This window comes from Apium graveolens, chromosome 2 (assembly GCF_009905375.1).
Source record: "Apium graveolens cultivar Ventura chromosome 2, ASM990537v1, whole genome shotgun sequence".
In the NCBI taxonomy this organism is placed as follows: Eukaryota; Viridiplantae; Streptophyta; class Magnoliopsida; order Apiales; family Apiaceae; genus Apium; species Apium graveolens.
The window spans coordinates 270,865,825-270,885,247 of NC_133648.1; the positions used below are offsets into that span (position 1 = coordinate 270,865,825).

Here is a 19,423-nt window from a genome sequence, read left to right on the forward strand (position 1 = left end):
TTATCTTCACTGAGTCTTTGACCAATTTATCCAGTTGTTTGACATGATCAATCAAGAGAGATGCAGTTTCACTTTTTATGTGCAAGAAATACACCCATGTGTATCTGGTGAACTCATCCACTATGACCATAGCATATTTATTCTTTGCAATAGACATGACATTTACTTGACCAAATAGATCAACATGTAGAAGGTGATAAGGCTCAAGAATTGATGATTCAGTCTTGCTCTTGAATGAGGATTTCCTTTGTTTAGCCTTCTGACAAGAATCACAAAGGCAATCAGGAGCAAATACTGACTTTGGCAGTCCTCTCACAAGATCTTTCTTGACTAGTTCATTTATATTGTTGAAATTTAAATGAGAGAGTTTCTTGTGCCAATTCCAGCTTTCTTCAATTGATGCTCTACTCATCAGACATATTACAGAACCATCAGTACTTGTTGAAAGCTTGGATTCATAAATGTTACCACGCCTGTATCCTTTCAGAATAACTTTGCCTGTAGATTTACTTACAACTTCACAGTGTTCTTCAAAGAAATCCACATGATAACCTCTGTCACAGATTTGACTAACACTCAGCAGATTGTGTTTAAGTCCTGAGACTAGAGCTACTTCTTTAATGATGATATTCCCAAGATTGATATTGCCATATCCCAATGTTTTTCCAATGTTTCCATCTCCATAAGAAATACCTGGGCCAGCCTTCTCCACAAAGTCTGATAGCAGGGCTTTATTTCCAGTCATATGTCCTGAGCATCCACTGTCCAGAACTAGGATGTTTTTCCTGTTGCCCTGCAATCACAAAGACCACTAATTATTAGTTTTAAGGACCCAGACATGCTTGGATCCTTTGGCCTTATTAAGTCTGTTAACATATGCAGCGGATTTAGCATCAGAGTTTATGTTAACATTTTTCTTATCAGAATTTACACTATCAGACTTTGAATCAGAACTTACACTAGAAGGAACAATGGTAACTTTCTTTAAAGAAGGTTTTATTTGATAATAATCATAGTACAAACTATGATATTCCTTACAAGTATAAATGGAATGCCATAAACTACCACAATAAAAACAAGGATTTTGTGGCTTATATCTAACAGACTGACTCTTAACTCCTGACTTTGAAGGTAAGGAGTTTATGTTCTTATTCTTCCTGCAAAAAGAAGCCAGATGGTTAGAACTTCCACAGTTATGACACATTTTCCTAGGAGCTTCAGGAACAGGCTTATAATCATTGCTTTTATTCACACCTTCCTTTCCATTCCTATTTTTCCTAGGTGATTTTACCTTGTTTGCATTCTTAACATCTTTCAGCTTATGCTTAAGCTGCTTCTTAGTCATTATGCCTACGTTTACTTCAGTTGTCTTTTCCTGTTTTAGTTTGTCAGAAGTTAATTCCTTTTTAACTTCTGATTTCTCATTATCAGACTTTACAGCTACAAACTTAACAGGTTTTAACTTTGGCTTTTGTTTAACAACTACAGGCTTAATATCTACAGTTCCTTTATCATTCTTATCCTCTCCATAACCTAAGCCCTCTTTCTAGTTTTCACTACTTAACAAATTCTGAGTTGTTCTGCCAGAGTTAGTCCAAGTTCTGATAATCTCTCTTTCCTTTTCTAACTCAGTTTTAGAGATTCATTCATTTGAAGCACTTCATTTCTAACATAGAAAGCATCATCTCTATCTTTCTGAGTTTGATGGAACATGACTAACTCTTTTTCTAAATAATCATTCCTCTTTTTGCAAGCAAGATTTTTAGAAGTTAATCTTTCACATGTTAAAGTTTGATCTCTATAACTAATGAAAATGGTTTTAAGATATCTTCTGAACTCATTAATATCATCAGTATGAAAGGCATAAGTAGTTTGAGGTACCTTTAATTCAGCAGCTTCAGAACTGCTTTCAGCACTTGCCTTATCAGCATTTGCCATCAAGGCATAATTCTCCTCACTTTCAGAATCTGAGGTGTTTCTCCAGCTTTTCTTCTTTGTGACAAGAGCCTTGCCTCTGTCACTCTTCACTTTCTTGCAATTAGGAGATATGTGGCCTTTCTCACCACAGTTGTAGCATTTGACATTTGTATAATCTCCTCTATCAGACTTTCCTCCTCTGCCCTCAGATTTTCTGAAATTTTTCTTATCAGAAATTATGCCTTTCCTAAAAAACTTCTTTCCCTTCCTGAACTTCCTGTATGCAATCTTTGTGATCCCTTTCACCATAAGAGCACACAGCTTCATCATCTCTTCATCAGCATCCGTTTCAGGCAAGCTTTCAGATTCTGAGTCATCATCACTTTCAGAACTTGATGACTCGGTATCAGACTTTGTGAAGAGAGCTTTACCCTTGTCTTTCCTGGAGGTAGCTGCCTTGGGGGATTCTTCTTCAGCCTTAAGAGCAACTGTCCTTGACTTTCCTCCTTCCCTCTTGCTTCTTTGTTCCATCTCAAGTTCACGAGTCTTGAGCATTCCATAAATTTCATCAAGAGTTGTTTCATCAAGATTATAGTTGTCTCTTATTGTTGTTGCCTTCAAATCCCAGCATTCAGGAAGAGCTAACAGGAATTTAAGGTTTGAATCTTCAAATCATACTCCTTATTAACCAGTGACAAATCATTCAAGAGTTTGACAAATCTATCATATAAATCAGTCAATGACTCATTAGCCTTTGAGTCAAAGTGTTCATACTCTTGAGTGAGTATTGTCTTCCTGTTCTTCTTAATCGTATCCGTTCTCTGACATCTTGTTTCCAAAGCATCCCATATATCCTTTGCAGTCTTGCAGTTTATTACCCTGTTTGACATTACATTATCAATAGCACTATGCAGTAAGTGTCGTACCTTAGCATCCTTAGCAATTGATACGATATCTTCAGCAGTGTAATCACTCTTCTCATTTGGTATAGACTTTGCTGCTTCACCTGCAACTGCAACAGCGAGCTTGGTTGGTTTGTGAGGCCCTTCCTTGATTCTATCAAGATATTCTGGATCTGTAGCTTCCAGAAACATGGTCATCCTCACCTTCCATATGGCATATTCAGATGGTCTCAATATGGGAACTCTAATAGTCTCATATCAACTTTGAATTTGTGTCTTTGGAGGTTCTTCAGCTTTGGTGAGCTTAGTTGGAGTTTCTGCTTCAGATATGATTGTGTTTGGATCTTAAACTGTTTGTGTGTTAACAGACAGGCTCTAATACCACTTGTTAGGTCACACACACACTATAGAGGGGGGTGAATACAGTGTATAGCACAATCAAATCGAACTTTAATAACTCAAGTAACAGAAAACAAACTTTATTGAAACAATAAACTCTGTTATAGTATGGAACTGTTCTCTCTCAGTGATGAACAAATATCACGAGAGCTGCTAGGGTTACAATGAATAATCTTCTCGATTGTGATAACACATATAGTATAAACCCTATGTCTGTGTTTATATACTACATAGTTACAAGATAATCGCTAATTGATATGGAATATAATTCTGCTTCCTAAAATATATCAATCAGATATCTTTTCTTCCAAGTATTCTATTCTTCATAGAATTTCTTCTTCATGCATATCTCTTCTTATGTTTGTGTCGATCTTCTTTCCTTTAACCAGCTGTCTTCCTTATCTGAACGTCCTTCAGTACTTAAGTTATGATATCCATCTTCTAATGATTATCTCCTGATAATATAAGTACTGATATCCTTAAGTCCTGACTTCCAGTAAGTACTGATTTATCCTGTTTAAGTAAGATCTGAAAACTAAACATAAATCACATTGGCCATGACATTATCAAATATATCTAACATTATCTTACTCAGATAATTTTATAAAAATGCGCGAAGGTTAAATAAACCTTCATTTAAATCAAATAATTCCTTTAAATTCATAAAAATGTCGCAGAGCACATAGTCATACACACAGATAAGCAATCACACATATACGATCACATAACAACTCAGGTTTGATCAGAGAATTTATCCTTCTTTAATCTTTACCCCTTTTTTTACGTGTATCGGGTCACGTTCATCCTGACGGCCCGACGCTTAGCGTTTCGATTACGCTTCTCATTATCATTATCGACTGATACGTCACTTAGGATGAAATACTTTATTTAAACATTCATTTCACTCAATCACACATAATTCACATTTAATATTCTTTAAACCCTTATTAGGACGGGTTCCTTTCTACCTGACGGCCCGACAACACAGCTTAATTCCTAAGCTGACTCTTTAAATTGGAACATTTTTACTTACGCTCCTATATTCTAATATACAGCAAAGATAATTAATCAACACTTAATCACATAATTAGAATCACATCACATAAAACATACTTTATTGACTTAATTACGTCGAAAAATTCTCAGTCGTCACATCTTTTGAATCATTTCAAGTTCATAAGTTTTCAGAACCCCATAGAGCACTTCCGGTGTGATTCTACTCAAATCCCTTCCTTTTCTGATTGCAGAGATCTTTTGTTCCAAATGATCAGGGAGAGTAAGCAAGAACTTCAAATTCACTTCTTCAACATTATAAAATTTATCATGAAGCTGCAAGTCATTTATCAGCTTATTAAACCTTACAAACACATCAGTAATACCCTCCTTTGGTTTAGCCATAAAACCCTCATACTGAGAAATCAATATCCTTCTTTGATTTGACCTAATCTCCTCAGTTCCTTCACAGAGTATCTCAATCTTTTCCCAGATCTGTTTAGCAGTGTCACAGTTGATAATGTTATTATACATTACATTGTCAAGTGACTCAATTAGTATCAGTTGCAAAGACTGTCTAGGGAAACTTTCTCTCTTTTAATATCAGTATACTCAGAGGGATCCTTGGGAGCAAAATGAGCTGGAATAACCATGTCACCATCTGTGGTTTCATCAGCTCTAACCATAGGAGTGAAGGACCCATTCTTGAGGATCTGAATATAAAGGTGATTGGCCATTCTTATAAACAACAACATTTTCTTTTTCCATAAAGTGTAGTTGGCCTTATCAAAGGGAGGAAAATTGGTACTACTGATTTTTTGTGTATTCATTTTTCCAAGATCTAATCCGTTTACTTTCAGATTTTGCTCTGATACCACTTGTTAGGTATGAATACAACACAGGGGGGGTGAATGTGTTTTGGCTTAAATGTTTACTTTTTGATCGACTTTGGCTTTAGCAGTTGGTTGTTATAAATGATTTGGTAGAATAGATGTTAAACATAAATAACAATGCAAATATGTAAAACGAAGATCTTCAAAACTCACTTAATTTTATATTAAAAATCAAGCAGTGTTTTGCTACAAAATCTCTAAGTTCTTGGTTTAGAACTTAGCTTCTTTCTTGAGAGAGAATACAAGATTTTCTATCTAGATTGTTACAACTGACTAAGGACCAGTGTTAACTTTATAACTCAGTTAACTACTGGTTTACACAGTATGTAATAAACATGCTATTAGCTTTTCTACACTGTCACTTGTCATTTCTATTTATTTAAAAGCAAATCTTCCATTTCTGGCTTAGCATATCTTTAGCATCCCGTGTTTACTTTAATCTTCCCCTGTCAATTAATCTTTGCCATTGATGTTGCACATCTCTCAAGCTGCTTTTTGTAGAATTGTCAATCCAGCTGTGTGAATTATTTGTTGATTTTCAACCTTGGATATCGAACTGTTCTGCAATTCTGTACTTAGAGAAATTTCTTCACTTCGAGATCTCCAAGTAACTATAGAGAACTCGATATCTCGATAGGCATGTTGTCTTGTCGATATCTCTGAAACTTTATTGTTGACTTGATTTATCGACAACTCTGAGTTCTCTAGTGAATTTTGGTTTATCGATAACTCAAAGTTCTCTAATGGACTTTGGCTTATCGATAACTCAGAGTTCTCTAATGAATGTATACTTGTCGATATCTCTGAGTTCTCGAATGGGTATCTGAATTATCGATATCTCCAATAGCATTTCCTGAGTTCTCGATAGACAATGCCTGAGTTCTCGATAGGTCTTTCTGAGTTCTCGATAGGTTTTTCTGAGTTCTCGAATGACTTCTCTATAACACTAATTCTGTGACTTGTAGAGATCTTGACTTAGAATGTTTTTCACCAAACATTATTATTCAACTCCAAGCTTCTTCATAATTCTTCTGAGGCATGACCTTCTTCATCTTCATCCAGATAGAATTCTTAGGCTTGACACTATTTAGGGAAAAATGCTCCAGTCTGCTCCATTTACATTTTACAGACAATAAGTGTTACAAGTATGAATTACAGATTAAGGTTACAATACAACTTACTTAGGGTTGGCCCCAAGCTTAACTGATTGCTAATGACATTGTCAGCATCAGTAATCTTTGACATCATCTATTATATAACTGATTGCTAATGGCATTCTCAGCATCAGTAATCTTTGACATCATCTATTATATAACTGATTGCTAAAGACATTGTCAGCATCAGTAATCTTTGACATCATCTATTATATAACTGATTGCTAATGACATTGTCAACATCAGTAATCTTTGACATCATCTATTATATATTACACACATTTTAAAGTCGGGGCAGAGAAGGTTCGCCGGTATAGCTGATTATCTTCAAGAAAGAAACGGGCAACCTTATACTTGAGGTATCATGCTTTGTTCTGGTCTTCCGGCAGGGTCCCGTCCTTAAGATAAGCTATGTAAGGAGTCATCCAGTTATCCGGGCTGCTGACACATAATACCTCGGGCCGGTCGGTGCTGGGTGCGCCGAGCTCCTCGAAGTAGATCGAACTGCTTAAGTCTGAAGTATTCTAGACGAGCTTGGACAGCTCATCTACCTTCGCATTTTCTTCCCTGTTTATTTGCAAGATGGTTGAGTCCGGGATGGTTTCCAGGATACTTCTCACCATTTCCTGATATCGAGCAAGTTTGGGATCCTTTGTAATATATTCACCGCTGGTCTGCTTTACCACGATTTGAGAGTCACTATAGATGGTTAAACGTCTTACCCCAAGGGATTTGGCTAGCCTGAGTCCGGAGAGGAGAGCTTCATATTCGGCCTGGTTGTTTGTTGCTTTGAAAGCGAAGGTTATGGCTTGTTGGATTGTGAAACCGCCCGGGCTGGAAAGGATTAGGCCAGCCCTGGACCTCTCGACTGTTGTCGAACCATCAACATGTTATGTCCAAGAATTTCGGTTGCTAGTCTCCTTTTCTTCTCCGGATTGGATTTTAGGTGTCTCCGGGACTTCAGGAAAGGTACATTCCATGACGAATTCGGCCAACGCCTGGGCTTTTATAGTTGTCCTTGGGATAAATTTGATATTGAACTGCCTCAATTCAATCGCCCATTTGACCAATCTCCCAGAGGCATCTGGCTTATGAATGATTTTCCGTAGTGGTTGGTTAGTGATCACCATGATTTCTCGGCCCTGGAAATACTGCCTTAGCTTTCTGCTCGAGTGCACAAGAGCCAGGGCGAATTTCTCCAAGTTTGGGTACCGGGTTTCAGCGTCCTTTAGGACCCGACTTACATAGTATACCGGGCTTTAGGAATCACTTTCGTCCCTGATGAGTGTAGAGGATACCGCTCTTTCTTCGGCTGTAATATAGAGATAAAGAAGCTCTCCAGGCTTTGCTTTTGACAGAATAGGCGGGTTCATCAGATGTCGTTTGACTTCCTCAAACGCTATTTGGCACTCCGGGGTCCAATCGATCAGCTTTTTATTTTGGGCTCCTTTTAACAGCTCGAAGAAAGGCAATCACCTTTCTGCCAATTTTGGGATAAATCTGCGAAGGGCTGCCAAGCATCCTGCGAGCTTCTGAATATCCTTTTGAGTTTGGGGAACCGTCATTTCCATTATAGCTTTGATTTTTTCCGGGTTGGCTTCTATTTCCCGCTCACTGACTAGAAAACTGAGAAATTTCCCAGAGGGGACCCCGAAAGCGCACTTCTCCGGGTTCAGCTTCATATTGTACCTTCTCAGATTGTCGAAGCATTCCTTGAGGTCTTTGATGTGATCCGGGATTGTGACTGACTTACAGATCATATCATCGACGTAAGATTCCATGTTCCTGCCCAGCTGATTTTTGAAGATGGTATTCATCATTTTCTGGTACGTTGTCCCGGCGTTGATTAACCCGAACGGCATCATAACAAAAGCGAAGACAGCCCGGTGTGTAATAAACGCCGTCTTCGCGATATCTGCCGGATTCATTCTGACTTGGTTGTATCCCAAAAAAGCATCCATGAAGCTTAGCATAACATGACCAGAGGTTGCATCTATCAGCTGGTCGATGTTGGGCAAGGGGTAGAAATCTTTAGGACACGCCGAATTGAGACTTGTGTAATCCACACACATTCGCCACTTTCCATTGGGTTTCTTGACTAGTTTGCTAGCCAATCCGAATACTTAATTTCATATATGATATCTACCTTTAACAACTTTTCAACTTCTTGATCGATTGCCTGCTGTCTTTCCGGGGTAAAGTTTCTTCGTTTTTGCTTGATTGGTCTTTGTTTTGGATCTACATCCAGGTTGTGCATCGCCACAGATTCATCAATCCCCGGCATGTCTTCTGGGTACCAAGCGAATGATGGATTTTAATCGCAGCGGAGGCATGGTAAAACACTTTTACACATATAAAATCCAAAATAAAAGCATATAAATCGTGGTAAAAACATAGGGATCGATTACTAACCTTTAATATGCGATCCAAGAGCAACGATCAGAGATCCTTAACAGCTGCTCCTCAAACGTGAAGCACTCCACCGGTATCCACCAAGAAAACGACGTTAAGGAGGAGGAGGAGGTGGAGAGAATTTGGTTTTCTAAAACTTTTGGGTTTTTGGGTTCAAATAAAAATAGGGTCTATAATAGTATATTTATAGGCAAAATTTTCAGCTGAAATTTTCCCATAAATATTATTATTATTATCCCATTTATTATTCTCATTAATAATTAAAACACCTTTTAATTATTAATTCTTTTTCTAAACACTTTAGAAATAATTCTCTCTCTTGATTTAATTTCCAAAAATTAAATCCTTTAATTAATAATATTAAGAACTTTTCTTAATTAATTTATAATCAATTAAATCCCATTTAATTAATTATTAAATTTGCCAATTAATTATTTATTTCACAAATAAATAATTATTAGCCATTATTAATTAATTCCTCCACCATTAAATCATTCTCTTTTTATGGTGTGACCCTGTAGGTTCAATATTAAGCCGGTAGTAGAAATAAATAATAATAAAACTATTTTATCATTATTTATATAAATTCTCCAATTCATTAAATATGATTAATTAATTAATCATATTTATTCTACATCGTGAGGGATACTTCTCAGCATATCGCGACTATCCGGATAATATGAATTCACTGCTTAGAATACTAAGAACCTATTCAGTGATTAGTTACCGTACAATAAACTCCTTCTACCCTACAATGTCCCGATTAAATACAAGGCATGGATCTCGTGTCAAGCCTATCTAATTCAATCACTTGCTTACCATTTACTATGCGTAGTTCTATGCAAATTAGAAACTCCTTTCTAATTTCATTCACTCTGACCAGAGATTCCTGAACTAGCATAAGTGGATCAGCCTTGAACATTCGCTTCCTTCACTGGAAGGGGTAGATCCTTTATTAATCATACACTATCTTCGTGTACAAATTCCTATACCCAGTAGAGCCCTAATAATTGTCCCTGGAGACTAAGAACAAAACCAAAGCATAGTTCAGTGTACACAAGATGACTATGATGAGCTCAAGTCTAAGGATACTTGTACAACTATCACTATGTGAACAACTGCTGACACGTGAGTGAACTCCATCAGTTGTTCAGCTGTGCGAGTCATGTTCAGTGAACTTATTCTATAATAAGCACCTATATACTAGCTATAGTGTCACCACACAAATGTCTATGAGAACAGACATCCTTCATAATGAAGCAAGCATAGTATGTACCGATCTTTGCGGATTATTAATTACCGGTTAGTAATCCTATAACCAGGAACTATTTAAGTTTAGAGTTATCATCTTTTAGGTCTCACTATTATGATCTCATCATAATCCAAAAAAGGTTTACTCTAAACTATGGTATATCTTATTTAAACACTTAAATAGATAAAGCCCGTAATAAAAACAAAACAAGTCTTTTATTAATATCAATGGAATCAAAACAGATTACATAAAAGGTTATTCCTAAATCCTAATATCTGATTGGACTTAGGACATATTCCTTTCAGCAAATACATCAGCATATTCTTTCAATAGATCAATAAGCTCTTTTTGGAAGGTGGTTTCCAGGCCTTTGCCGACTTTGATTTTCGGGGTGGGGTTCCCGGGTTCCAACTCTACTTCAATTGTCTGTTGGGAAGGTTCGACCTTTGTCTTCTCCTTGCTTTCCATAAATTTCTGAATTCGGGCATCAGCATTGGTTACGCTGTACCCGGAGTCTTCAATCATATTTACGTCCAAGCGGGCCCTTTTACTGAGATGTTCTCGATGCTTCTTTCTGCTTTGTCCCCTGGGTAGGGACATTCTCTTTTTCCTATTCTCCGGTTCCGTTTCTGCCATGACCAAGGCTTGACCATAGCATCTCCCTGCCATCTCCCTGTGTCCTTTCAATTCTCCGACGCCTCCCGGGGTGGGGAATTTGAGCTTTAAGTGAATAGTTGAGGGGATTGCCCTGAGCTTGGTGATGGTGGGCCTTCCAAGGATCATATTTTATGATGAGGTTGCGCTTATCACATAGAACTTCATCATATGAGAGACCTGCCGGGGTGCAATTCCGAAGATAATAGGAAGATAAATGATGCCCCGGATTGAAATCATTGTGTTTCCAAATCCGTACAAGGGATCTTCAAGACAGGGGTCCATTCGGAGTTGGCCGAGCTCCATCCTATTAAGTGTGTGCTCGAATACAATATTAGCAGAGGAACCATTGTCAACTAAAATTCTTTTTACCTCGTAATTTGTGACATCTAGGGTTACCACCAATGCCAAATTGTGATCCGGATCGAGTCCCTCATAATCAGAGTAAGAGAAGCAGATTGGCTCATCTTCCAGAGGCTGGATCATCAACACGTCATTCTCCTAGTCCGGGCTCCGCTGGGGAGAAGCTGTGCCTCCAAAGACAACGTTCACCACATTTTTGTCGCTTCCCGGGGCCCTTTCTTTGTCATTCAGCCTCCTTTGAAGATACTGGTTCATGTTTCCCTTCTTGATCTGGTCTTCTATGAACATCTTGAGAGAGAAACAGTTTTATGTGGTATGGCCATGATCTTCATGATAGCCACAATGCTTGTCCCGGGCCCTGTTCTCGGGAGGCGCTAGTAAAGGTTTCGGTTGATAATAAAACAGCTTACCCTTAACTTCGCGCAAAATGTCAGCCGAAGACCGGTTGAGGGGTGTCCATTCGGGTTCCGGCTTGGGCTCCCTTTTGGCCTTAGGTTTTCTTTCATTTTTTCTTTGCTGAGAGTAACCATCCCGGGGTGGGGTTCCCTGAGACTGTTGAATATAGTTGGCTTGTCTGTCCAGTTTGTATCTTTTGTCTTTTCGGGACGATGAGCGACGCTCCGGGGATTCGTCATCGTCATGAATTCTCCGATTCATTTTCATTGACTTGAGAAAATCATTTTCCTTTATGAACTTTGATGCCAAGGTATAAGCGGACGCCAGGCTCTGGGGTTCCCTGTGGATCAAATCTTTTACGTATCCTTCGCAGGATATTGGATGCAAGTTTCTCCGAAAGATGTTTACTGCTTCCTTTTCTTTTAAGTTGGAGAGTTGATTGACTGCTTCCTGGAATCTCTTGATAAATTCGGGGAGGGATTCCTTGCTTCTCTGATGGATTGTCTCCAAATGACACATTTGCAGCTCGTTCATCCGGTTTGCTCTGAACCTTTTCAAAAATATCTCGCGGAAGTCTTTCCAGGAGTTCACACTCCGGGATGGAATGCGGCTGAACCATTTCTGAGCTCCCCCCTTTAATGTTGATGCGAAGAATCGGCATCTGGTTAGGTCACTATAATCATAAATATTAGAGATTTGCTCGAAATAGTTCAGATGCTCCTCGGGATTGGCTAACCCATCAAAAGAGTCAAAATTGAAGTGCTTCAGCCCTGATTCTCTGGGGGTAGATTCCAACTTCTTGGTGAACGGGGTGGCTGCCGCACCCACTTCCATATCGCCTTCTACTTTTCTTTTGAGATCCCGAAGGGCCCGGGCGATTTGTTCTTGCTTAGACTCCTTTTCAGGCTCCGAATCGGAAGAAACATGAATTCGGTGTGTCTTTCTTTTTAGCTTTGCCTCTTCCTCCCGGATTCGCTTTTCGATAGCTTCTTGGGCTTTGGTTTCTTTTACTTTCCAGATTCTCTCTCGGAGGGCAGCTCTCTTTATTTCATCCCTGGCATCCTCTGACGGTTTCTTTAAATTCTTTGCAATCCGATCAAAGACGGATCCCCGGGATTCTCCGGACCGTTCTCGCTGATCCCCTGGGCGGGTCTCATGTTCGGCGTCATGTTTTTCCTTCCACAGGTCCATCGCAGCCTGTATCTGATCCAGGGTCATGTTTCCCCAGGGGTTGGCGGAAGTTCCAGTATGCTTATGGGCAGCTTTCTCGATGACTATTCTCTGGTCTTCTGGTTGGAGATTTTGAGAGGGAGTCTGGGTTATGAGGGGCCCTTCATCCAGATCTTCCATATCTCTGTCCCTGGGTTGGGGTGGAGGTGGAAGGAAAGAAGTAGAAACGCCCACTTTGCTCTTTCTTGTAGTCATGGTTATTCAACGGTACCTCACATTTACAGTAATATAATTCGTAAAAACAGATTTAAGAGATTGGGAGTGGCGTTCTTACTGAGGGATGGTATTATGAGTTGCTGGGTAGGGTAGAAGTTGCGGATATGAACACCACTGCTCGGAGGTTCGCCCCCTCCTTCTAGCGCCAATGATAATCCCAAATCACCCCGAGGCCTTCTACTTGTTGGGCCCGGACTCAAGCTCCGTTTGGACAGAAATGACGGCGGCGTGCGGTGTAGCTGTAGGGTGGGAACCTACAACATAGAACCGGAGGGGGTGGCGTCCCCGCGGCACCTCCGGCGTGAGAATGGGAAAGGGTTTTAAGGAGAAAAGGGGCAAAACGAGAATTATGCAAACGTTTGTATAGTGTGTACGTGTATGTGTATGTAAGTAAATGTGAGAGAGATTGTACCCTGTAACCTTCCTTTTGTCTTGCCTTTTATAGGCCTCTCCCTAGGGTTTAGGGGTTTGTACCTTTTTATCTGGACCGTAGGTGTGCCTTTTGGACTGTAGGGCATGTGGACGTCTGGGATGCGTCAGGATACTATCGAATCTGGACCGTAGGAATGTTCTGGATCCGGGGTACCTGGACGGTGGTGATGTTGCCACGCGTCCTGGGCCCTTCAAGGTTAAAGCTGAGTACTTTCTGGACTCTTATTTTTGGGCCCTGAGTCTCTGTTATTGGGCCTGTATTAATATAAATTAAACTTCTCTTAATAGAAAAAAACAATAACTTAAACATCGGTTACTCTTTTCCTTTTTGCTATATCAGGGTCATTGGACAAGAATTACTGGACCAGTTGGAGGTAGACTTTCCTATAAGCCCCCAATGTATGATATCAATGCACCAGATCTCTATATTCCATTCATGGCATTCGGAACCTATGTTGTTCTTGCTGGGTTTTCATTGGGTCTTCATGGAAAGTAAGTGCCAGGATAACCATGTTGCTTCATATGCTGTTCTACATGTGTTATATCAATAGGGGTTTTAGTCATGTACATCAGTATACAACTTCAATCTTTTTTTGCTAACTAGTAAACTATATAATTCAACTATCCTGGAGGCTGAAGCCACTAAATAAATATAGGATTACTTCTTTGCTTTCATCTTACGGAGCAGAAGATTTTTAAAAAAAAAAATCGTGAAACAGAAATTATTTATAGTATATATAAGAGTATATTTCTCAAGTCTTGTGCTTCACACGACCATATAAATTCTAGAAGCAAAACAAAATGCTTATTTCTTTAATTAGTTGGGCTTGCAAAAATACGCATTCTATTTTTGTTAGAGTGGTGAGTGTGCTATACGACAACAGAATGGAATTCTGTTCTGAAGTCGAGAGGCAGTTAAGTAGTTCTACTTGTTTCTTGAACTGTACGATCATGCTGTTAGAAGAAGATCCCTGTTACGCGATGATATTATAACCAGAAATCATCATGTTAAGCTCCGAGTTTATCACATTTTTGTGGTATGATATATACTTTCAATGAATTCATGAGAATTGAGTACATAGTGGGATAAAACAACAATTGCAACACAGATGGGGTGTGGAAATGATATATAATTTCTTTTTTTTTCTTAACAGATTTACCCCTGAAGCTCTAAATTGGTTGTTCATCAAGGGGGTTGGTAGGTTGGGTCTTGCAAGTTTCATTGTTGAAGATGTCATTGTTCTCATTGGGTGGTGGCGAGGCACCTTTGCTTGATATTGTGGCATATGCTGGATATACCTTCAGGGGAATGTGTATAAAATAGTTTGGAGGTATTCTTACTACTTTCTGATGCCATGGACATGCTTATGCTTATGCTTATGCATGGGAATTTTTTTGGTAAAGACTATGAAGAGAGTACTTTTTGCGGAGGTGAGGACATACGATTCTAGCAGTCACCGCTACCTCTTGCTCTTCATTGCTTTTGCTCAACTCCCTCTTTATGTTTGGCTTGGTAATATTAGCCTGAATTGGCTATTTTGAGGCATATGTGTTACTGTTGTAGTTACCAAAAATCAAATGATTATAGTTGATTTCAAATAGTACTTCCATTGATCAAAACAGCGGGTTCTCAGTTGTTTCACTATTTATTGATGTAACAAACATTCAGACTTGAATGCTATCTATCCTATCTATACTGTACTATACTATAATAGCCGAAATAGAGATAATTTGGTTCAATGGATTGGTTCAACATAATTCCCTAATTTTGATTATTACAAAAATAGATAAATAGTATTATATATCTAATAAACTATTAAATTATTAAACCACTAATAAATATAGTATACATATTCTACTAAACTACAAAACTTATTGTTGACGGAGGAATCTGGTAACAACAAAGATTGAGGTTTCTCGCCGGAACTAAGATCTGTGACGATGGTTCTTTGCCGGAAACTTAAGCGGTGTGTAATTGATTGTGGTTGTTTTAGGCTGAGATTGATCAGAGTAAGTGGTGGCTCTCTTATCAGCTCTCAACTTCTTACCCTCTCAATGTGCCTACGTACCCTTTATATAGGGATCAAGCCTGACGTAGTTCTCGTAGGACAGGAAGTCTAATGAATTTAGACTTCTTACTCCTAAGCCTAGTAGAAGCCCATCCGATATCCATCTTCCGCTAGCTTTAGGAATGTCCAACTATGAGGCCCAACCGCGAAGGCCCAAGGCTCGTCCGTAATCGCAGGACTTCACGGATAGTGCATCTCCCTGTGCAAGGATAACACTCCGCTACAGCTATCTCCCTTGATTTACGAACGCAGATATAGCCACGGTTCACCCCAAGTGCCAGACGCGTCCCTGTCCCCCGAATGAGGATAACCCACCAGATAACAAGACAGGTGATCCCAAGCTCTTGGGTGCAAAGTGCAGGATGACTCCAAAGTTCTCCAACGAGGACACCCGTTGAATACAAGAACAGAGCTCCCAAAGCACACACCAAAGTAAACCCCACATCCCCAACGAGGACACCCGTTGAATACAGGAGGAGGCCTTCAATCATCAGGCATACCCCTGGAGGCCTTCAAGCTTTTCACGGACATCCCCCTCCTTGACCGTCTCAAGGAGGGAATTCTTCAAAGAGTACCTGCAACAAATACATTAGTAAAAATAACCTCCATTGCTCCTCTCCATACAAGTTTTGCCCTGAATTCAACATCAAAAGTATATAGATCAAACACAGGACGCGTCCTAACCAAGTGGGCGCGTCCTAACCTCCATAAATCTAACTCTGCTTTAATCGTTTCTTATAACATGTAAAGTCACAGGACACGTCCTAGAACTTAAGGCGCGTCCTAGAGCGTCCATCACCATAGATTTCATCTGCCAAGCACTTTCATAAACATTGACGTGTCCATAACGCCTGGACGCGTCCTTCCTTGACCATGCACTCTCCCCACCTCGTAACATATCCCTTCTCAAGTAGGCGTGTCCTGTAGGCTTGGACGCGTCCTAACTCCCACAACGCAATGCCGAGTGTGACTGTAACTAGCCCGTGTTTGACCCGAGTCAATTTAATGCCAAATTTTGGATATAACAACTACCCCCCAAATTCCATTTGCAGTTAAAAACAAAATTGGAATTTCTTTCCAAGCGAAATTTGGCTCAAAATATGTGGACGCGTCATGACAGGAAGACGCGTCTTACTTTCAACTTCTGCATGTGTTGTACAGCTGTCGTCCTTAGAGTCGTCCTTCTTCTATAAATACCCTAGTTACACCATACCACCACCACCATCTCTTTTTCTCTCTCACACAACCGCCATTGCCGCCTTTTCAAGCAGGAGTTTCGAGTTCCAAATTCCGGTGATCTATCCAGCCATTTCCCTATTTCTTTAGCTCAATCCAACCGCCAACTCATAAGGTATACAAATCTTCCTTTACTTTCTTATTTAATTAAGTAAATCGAGTTTAATGAGCAAAAACCCGTTCATATGCTTCGAGTTTCCATGCACCATTCTTAGTTCTCCTTATATGTATATATGTATATATCTGTAACTATAACATGTTTTGCTTCCCTGATCTCCCAACTACATATTTCTAGGATTTCATCATATTTCCCCCAAATTGTTAACAGTCGATTAACCTTCCACGATTGTAATCATGTTGGACGCGTCTTCCCGATAGGGCGCGTCCTGTATCTCCTAATTTAAGACATGTTTAAGCTGTCCCAAATAAAGGTAATATAGGGCCAAAGGTTTATTAGGACGCGTCATTGTAGCACACCCCCTGCGGTAGATTTTCAGGACGCGCCCTTCCAATATCCTTTTTTCCATCTTTCTTTTTCTTTTTTTTTCTTTTTTTTTTCATAAATGGACGCGTCCTCAAATTTTTATTCATTCTTTTGCAGCTGGAGGACGCGTCCTCCTTCTCACCATTTCATCCATTCAAAGCCCTCAATAAACGCCTCGGAATCTACTCCCCACATCTGATAGCTTTTAAACCCGACTTTCCCAATATCCACAGGACAAACTCCTTCCTTAGAGCAGAAAGACGCGTCTTTCGTTCCCTTAAATCAAAAACTCTATAATGTCTGATTCCAGCTCCGACTCCATGGACCATGTTCCCATAATTTCAAGAATGGAAAAGAAGGGAGTCAAAAGGCAAAGAACTCCAACTCTCCATACAAGGGCCGCCATCGAAGATTGGACGGACGACGAAATTATCCCTTCTACAAGCCAAAAACCTCAAGGAATGGCCATTTCTGATATGGATGCGTCAAACACGCAGGACGCGTCATCTTCCCAGGGCGCGGCTCCTTCTGGGGACGCGTCCCCACACAGTGTAAGTGAATTCGAAAGAAGGATTCCTGACCCTGAGACGTATCCCGTATCTCCTCAAAAGTCTGATCCTCCCCTAGAGCATTGGGAACCTTTAGACGTAGAAATAGATTGTGACTGGGCAAGGTTCGGTACCCTTACTGAAGCAGAAAAGAATGTCAGAAGGAAAAGAGAGGGTAAGCTGGCATGTGTAGCTCTTGATTCTACTGCATCTGACCTGGAAATCCAGTGGCACATGAAATACTACGACATGGAAGGCATCTGGGCGCGCCCTCTTCGAACCATGAGGCCACATATTTTTAACATTGGAAATCAAAGGATTCCCCGAATGGTGCTTACTCCAAAACTGATTTCCTTAGGCATGGGCGCGCCCTTGCACCCATACATTAAGAAGATCTTGAAGTGGTATGACGTCGCTCCGATCCAGTTGTCTCCAAACTCATACAAACTGGCTTGGGCTTTGTACATGATGTATCACAACCTCAGGCTGGGCGCGCCCTCTATGAAGGAATTCAGCTTCTTTTTCAGCATAAGAAAATCAATTCCTGGTTATCACTTCTTCGTTGTCAATAAGTGGCTGAACAACAAGGGATTTAATGAAGGCAAGATCAGCCATGAAAGGGATTGGAAAGAACCCTTCTTTTATATCTATGACGTCAAGAGATCTCGTGTTCGTTTCAACCTAGAACCAAGTAAGTAACTCAAAAACATGTTTTCATATACAGGACGCGCCCTCTTGGTATGGCGCGTCCTCCCTTCTTTCTTTAACAAATTCTTACCATCCTTTATCTCTAGACAAAAGAGTCTAGAAAGAACTATCAGGGAAAAGGAAAAAGAGGGCAGACAAGGTTCTCCAGTATGCAGAGAAGCATTTTAACCTCAAAGACATGATTACAGAAAACAACCTCAAGCTAGTGGGCGCGTTATCACCCCGGGTTGGCTCTATTTGCAAGTTCCTTGAATTTCATAACGGCAAACCTGTTCTCACAACTTCAGAAAAAACCAGGGGCCTCAGTGCCGCAGAAGTGGTCAAGATTGACATTAGTAAGCAATTCAACTTAGAACAAGGTAAGTTTAAGTGAGGGAGGACGCGTCATAAATTTTGGACGCGTCCACAGCTACAAAAATTAGCTCCCCATTCAAAAAATGTTAACTTACATAAGAATCGAAGGTGTTTCATGCACATACATCTGCTAAGGGCGCGTTTTTCCACAGGACTGCTAAGGGCGCATTTTTCCACAGGACGCGTCCTTCTTGTTTTATATTCCTACAGCTCAAGTTTTTCCATAACCTGTCACAACCAACATGTCTCTAGGAAGGGCGCGCCATATGTGTAGGGCGCGTCATTCTTTGCATATATGCATTACTCATGTCTTTCATTTTCCTGATTATACCTTTATGCATTTACTCATTTTGGTTACCATCTTTTCATGTACCTTCTTACTTTTAATCTGCCATACATGTAGAATTCTATATCACAACATGGGCGCGTCTTGCTCCCTGGACGCGTCTTGCTCCCTGGATGCGTCTTAGAGCCTTTAACTAATATCTTTTCCTGTTTCTATTACAGATATGGCCTCACTCCCCAAAGGATTCGCAATTGGGGCCTCCAAAAAACAAAGGGCAAGGAAACAGACTCCTACAAAGGTCGATCCAAAGGCAAAAACCCCAACTCCTATTGCAACTCCTTCTCCTCCTTCCAAGATAATCGACACCACTGTGCTAGACATTCCTGAAAGCATGGAGGACGCGCCCTTAAAGCGTCAAAAGACTGTCCCTGATGACCAGTCTTTCGTTCTCAGATACCTAGGCGCGTCATCTGTTGGAAATTTCACAGAGGATGAAGTCAGAGGTTGGACTTTCAGAACGGAGCA

The 19,423-nt window shown here is 40.1% G+C and overlaps 1 pseudogene; it reads left to right on the top strand.

The window, feature by feature from the left end:
• The window catches only part of LOC141700783 (uncharacterized), a 66,959-nt pseudogene extending 52,204 nt beyond the window's left edge, over positions 1-14,755 (top strand).
• The last annotated feature ends 4,668 nt before the right edge of the window (positions 14,756-19,423 follow it).